This window comes from Sinocyclocheilus rhinocerous, unplaced genomic scaffold, assembly GCF_001515625.1.
Source record: "Sinocyclocheilus rhinocerous isolate Xijiao unplaced genomic scaffold, SAMN03320098_v1.1 scaffold433, whole genome shotgun sequence".
NCBI lineage: Eukaryota > Metazoa > Chordata > Actinopteri > Cypriniformes > Cyprinidae > Sinocyclocheilus > Sinocyclocheilus rhinocerous.
Genome location: NW_015627897.1, coordinates 481,026 through 487,479, shown reverse-complemented (window position 1 = coordinate 487,479; position 6,454 = coordinate 481,026). Strand labels below are relative to the sequence as shown.

At 36.0% G+C, this 6,454-nt stretch overlaps 1 pseudogene; it reads left to right on the top strand.

The window, feature by feature from the left end:
- LOC107737011 (elongation factor-like GTPase 1) overlaps window positions 1–6,454 on the top strand; it is a 157,178-nt pseudogene that overhangs the window by 106,663 nt on the left and 44,061 nt on the right.

Sequence of the window (6,454 nt, the reverse complement as noted above, 5' to 3'; positions counted from 1 at the left end):
AATGCTGCTCAATGTGAAAGCCCGCAGGTGATGGAGATTTACCGCTGATTACAGAATGGCTTTACTGACAAGATGCGCGTTAAATATCGCATGCGATTTATCGTGCAGCCCTAATATGAATGCATCTCCTCCGATTTCTGCCTGTCAGTCGTTCCTGAAAAAGTGTTGGTTTTTGTTTTGTTTTTTGGTGGTAAATGTAAGAAGTGTGTTAAATTTTATTTTATTTTATTTTATTTATTTTTTTTATTTGAAAACGTTGCCTTTTGGAAAGTATTTGCCTTATATTAAGTTCACAGTGTAACTTTTTTCTTCACATTTTTTCAAATAGGTGTATAAATCTATAAACGTTTTAATTTTCTTTTAAAATATTTTTAATACATTTAATTACTAATATATTACACTTTTTAATATAGTCATATTTTTTAACTCCATTGAAATTACTTATAATTATTTAATACATATCAATATCACAATGAATATCATTACAGGCAGCATGATAATTTTGTGTTGAACAATACTGATGATAAGCTTTTTTATGTTGTTGAAATTTTGTTTGGTTTATTAAAGGATGCGTTTGAAAAAACATGAACCACTTGACTACTTGTTCTATTTATTTTCTAGCAAATAAATATTTATATTCCTTTCACAACTAAGCACACTTTTTTGGAATGCTTCCCTAGGCCAGATGTCATATCACCAGCCGAATTTTGGGTTCTCCATTTCCATCACAGCCCTGCAATCATGTCTGTTATTGCAAATGTCAGAGTTCTCCAAAGTGTGTTTTTCTTTTTCCATCACAACGTGCACAAACACATGCTTACACTCTTACTCACACAACCTCCCACCTAAACGGGCGCACACAGGGGCCATTGTTAAAAGAGGCAGCCGTTGTATAAATAATAACGTTTAATGTAAAAAAAAAATATATATATTTTTATGGAACATTATTGGAGCCCTGAGGTTTAAAATTCTGTTATTTGATACCGTTTGACTGGTCTTTTGAATGCAGCTTTGTTAATGTTGTTTGTATCTCTGCAGGTATTGGTGGAATGGGGGAATTCATTCTCAAATCGGCAACCATCTCAACATCTCCGGCCTGCCCGCCCTTCACGCCACTCAACTTTGAAGCTACGCCCATCGTCAGAGTAGCAGTCGAGCCCAAACATCCAAGTACGTGTTGATGAGCAAAACCAGACACACACAGAACGCATTAAACACATCTTGAGTATAATTTTTCATTGTGCTGCAACAGGTAAAGCATTGCAGTAAAGTATTTGCCTTATAAGTATTTGCGTTATATTAAGTTCACAGTGTATTTTTTCAAATAGGTGTATAAATGTATAAACGTTTTAATTTTCTTTTTAAATATTTTTAATACATTTAATTACTAATATATTACACTTTTTAATATAGTCATATTTTTTAACTCCATTGAAATTACTTATAATTATTTAATACATATCAATATCACAATGAATATCATTACAGGCAGCATGATAATTTTGTGTTGAACAATACTGATGATAAGCTTTTTTATGTTGTTGAAATTTTGTTTGGTTTATTAAAGGATGCGTTTGAAAAAACATGAACCACTTGACTACTTGTTCTATTTATTTTCTAGCAAATAAATATTTATATTCCTTTCACAACTAAGCACACTTTTTTGGAATGCTTCCCTAGGCCAGATGTCATATCACCAGCCGAATTTTGGGTTCTCCATTTCCATCACAGCCCTGCAATCATGTCTGTTATTGCAAATGTCAGAGTTCTCCAAAGTGTGTTTTTCTTTTTCCATCACAACGTGCACAAACACATGCTTACACTCTTACTCACACAACCTCCCACCTAAACGGGCGCACACAGGGGCCATTGTTAAAAGAGGCAGCCGTTGTATAAATAATAACGTTTAATGTAAAAAAAAAAAAAAAAATCTTTTTATGGAACATTATTGGAGCCCCGAGGTTTAAAATTCTGTTATTTGATACCGTTTGACTGGTCTTTTGAATGCAGCTTTGTTAATGTTGTTTGTATCTCTGCAGGTATTGGTGGAATGGGGGAATTCATTCTCAAATCGGCAACCATCTCAACATCTCCGGCCTGCCCGCCCTTCACGCCACTCAACTTTGAAGCTACGCCCATCGTCAGAATAGCAGTCGAGCCCAAACATCCAAGTACGTGTTGATGAGCAAAACCAGACACACACAGAACGCATTAAACACATCTTGAGTATAATTTTTCATTGTGCTGCAACAGGTAAAGCATTGCAGTACACTGCTGGACACATAAAGCAAAAATAGCTGATAAGCAAAAAGCAAAGAAGAGTGTATTGAATCATCACGATGACTCAGTAGTAAAAATGAACAAGCTGTTCAGAAGAGTTATTTTTTCTCTGCCCTGGAGCTAGTCGTGCTTCTCAATGTAATATAAACTTTTAGGGTATATATTTAGTAAACTTAGTATCTTTTTCCAAGTGTCTGTGATGATTCTGTTACAAAACGTGCAAAATGATAAGCCTAACTATACAGAGCACATACTAATGTTGGATAAACTTTCTTTTAATGAATTTGAACTGTATATCTATGCTTTTTGGTATAAAAAATTATTTTATTTATATTTATCTATGCATTATGGTATATAGTGTGTGTGTGTGTATATTTGTATACACACATCTACTGTGTTCATGTTCTCATTCCAAGGCTACATTTATATATATATATATATATATATATATATATATATATACAGTAAATAAATAAATAAAATAGCTGTTTTCTATTTTAATACATTTTACATTTAATAAATAAAATACAGTAAAAATATTTCAAATAACTGTTTTTTATTTGATATTTGAATATATGTTTAAAATGTAATTTATTCCTGTGATGCAAAGCTGAATTTTCAGCATCATTACTCCAGCCTTCAGTGTTCACATTAAAATTATTTTCATATGCTGATTTGCTGCTCATGAAACATGTCTTATTATCATCAATGTTATAAACAGTTTAGCTGTGTAATATTTTTGTGAAAACCGTGATACTGTTTTTTTAAAGATTTTTTGATGAATAGAAAGAACAGCATTTATTTGAAATAGACATTTTTGTAACAGTGCAAAAAGTCCACCATCACTTTTGATCAATTTAATGTGTCCTTGCTGAATAAAAGATTTTTTTTTTTTGCTTTTATCTAAAGCACATGCATGTAATTCAAGACTAGATTTCATGTAATTATTATTATTGATTAATTTTTTCAGTTGTCTGGATTCCAAGAGATTAAAACCCATGATCCTGTTGTTGCAAGTGCCATGTTCTAGGTGTTTTTTTTTAATAACAAATTTAGTACATTATGGAATTGACTTCTCTGTGAAAGATACGTGCAATACTACCTTACAATCTTCCCAAAATGAGGTATCTTACAAGGCATCATTATTATGCTGTCTGTCTTTTGCAACAGCTTTTGCATTATTTAGCATACCTATGATGCCTTAATATACTGCCGACGTAGGCAGCTCACTAAGTCTCACTGATACACAGCAATGACTAACCATAAAAAAGATGCATGAGCGTACAGATTAAATCGTCACATCTCATGAGTCTCTAACATGCAAATATCCCTCAAAAAGGTGTTTTAATGGTGACGTCTCCAGGTTCACTCAGTGGTGGTGTTGTGATTCTCATTAGCAGTGTCAGAGAGGGCATGGAAACCCTGTCCGTCTCAAAGCATCACACTCGCTCATGTGGGACGCATTAGTCAAGAGCACAGCTGTAATGAGGAAGTTAAATGTTTCCCAGTTTAGCACAGCAAAGAACTGTCTGATCTGGATTGCGCGATCACACACAAACACAAGAGCTCATTGTGAGGGCGATCGCCGTCCCAGAGCACTGTTTCAGGGTTTTTAGTTTCATAACCGTAACTTCAGCTTGCCTCCGGGTCAGGAGAGGCCATTGCTGGTGAAAACTCTCTTTATTTGAAGTGCTCATAGTCCTAATGTTACTGCTGTCACTACATTATGAACAGAAACTTACTTTGATGTCAGACAGCACTTTTGGGAGAGAATGAGATGCTGTTTTAAAGGGTTATATCATACATTTTTTATCTTCCCCCCTGAGGTCTACTTATAATGTTAGATTGTTGCACCCCAAACAGTCAGAATTAATTTTTATGAGCCTCTATGACTCTTTGAACCTTAAAGGTTTTTTTTTTGGGGGGGGGGGGTACTTTATTTTTTAAAACACTCTCTGTTTGTGAAAAGAATAACAGTGTTTTGTGCACTGACACGTGGACTGTGGGTTTACAGTCGGGTCGATATGGTTTATGCTGCTCTGTCCTTCATCAACCTCTTAACAAAGCTGCATCACATTGACAACCCCACAAAAATGTGTGTGTGTGTGTGTGTAGGTGAGATGCCGAAGCTGGTGCGTGGGATGAGGTTACTGAACCAGGCCAACCCATGTGCCGAAGTGTTGATTCAGGAGACCGGAGAGCATGTGCTGGTCACTGCAGGGGAAGTGCATCTACAACGCTGCCTGGATGACCTGAGAGAGAGGTGAGGAACTGCACACGTGTGTGTGTGTATATATGTATATTTATTGGCAAAATTCAAACAATAAATGCCATTTTGACACCGATACACTCAGTTCAAATGGCAACACTGAGCTTGAGTGAACACGATCATCCCTTCCTCTTTACTACAAGTTATAACACAAAATAAACATAAATGAACATCTCATGTCTCATGTAATCATTAAAATATTTACATTTACATTTATTCATTTAGCAGACGCTTTTATCCAAAGCGACTTACAATTGGGGAATACATCAAGCGATTTATCTTAAAGAGGCAAATAGACACAGGAAGTGCTCGTCATACCAAGTTTCAAGCATTGTTCGAATAAGTTCAAGCTAGACAGAGAAAGATGAAAGAAACGAGGTGAGTTTTCAGCTGTCGCTTGAGAAAATTTGTGTTTCAACCATGGAAAGACATCAGTAAAACGGCTTGTAAACAATATGTCGCAGAGCTTCCACAATTGTATCCACAGCTTGTTTGTTCACTAAAGAAATGAAGTCTAGAAAAGAGCATTTCGTTAAATATGTGCACTATATCAGCCTCTATATGCATTGTATTTTAATTTAACCTGTTAGTAATGTCTTAATTATTTAATGTATGTTTAAATAAATTTGTCATGGAAACAAGTTATGACAGCCACTGTGTTAATGATTATATTTCAACAAAAAATTGGAGTAGAAACATAGTTTTGTAATTAGATTTAAATTAATACAAAAATTGCTGTAATGGGGCTCCACATATAGTTCACAGCATTAGCTGAGATTTTTTTTTCTTATCCTTAAGAAATTGTAATTGAAATTATAAAGAAAAAGAAAAAAGTAAGCAATTTTTTTTAATTTATTTTTTATTACCCATGCCTCCCTTTACATATAAATGTATATTTATATAATTTGGGGTTAGTAAGTTAAAATGATTTCAGAAGGATCATGTGACACTGAAGACAATGATGCTGAAAATTCAGCGTTGCATCACAGTGTCACGAATCCTGTCCATGAACTTCCGTCCACTTGCCACCAGAGGTCGCCCTCCCATTATATTGACTCACACACCACACAGACTGTTACACATCACCCTGGACTACATTTCCCATGCTCCATTGCACTAATCACAAGCTCACCTGAAACCAATCACACACAGCTGCTACCAATAACACACACTATATAAATCAGTCTCACACCACCATTCAAGGCCGAGTATTTTTAGGATTTTTTGGATATTGTTTGCACCTCACTTGGACTATTGCTTGTATTGGATTACCCGTTTGCTTCACCCTCAGGATATTGTTAGCCGCCGATCGACCACGCCCGTTTTGGATTACTCTTTTGTCTTGCCCTCTATATACCTCTTTGCCATTGTTTGACCCATGCCCGGCTTCTCGAATGGACATTGGCGAGGTATGGATACGGCAAGAATATTGTTAGCCCTTAGACAGGGCACACGATCGCTGGAAGGCTATATTCAAGAGTATTTAGCCATTGCTCATTATTCAGATCTGCCGGACTGTGTACTGTTAGACTTTTTTTGTGAGGGTATCAATGAACCTTTAAAGACACAATTAATCAGTGAGGGTCCCCGTTCTTCTCTAAGTGATTTTATGGATTATGCTCTGTTTTCTGTTGGTTCAGCATTCACTGTGGATATCTCGGTGGAATGCGAGCCTGCACTCACTCGTGTAATGGCGGCCGCACTAAAGCACACTCACAAAAGGGCGGTGACAGCGGAGCCTGATCGCAAAATGTTGGACACAACAGTGCCCCGTTATGTCACAGCTGCCAATCCTGAGTCAAGCCAAGACACCGCTGATCTTTATGAATCAAGCCAAGTCACAGTTGATCTTCATGAGTCTAGTCAAGTCACGGTTGATCTTCATGAATCAAGTCAAGTCACAGT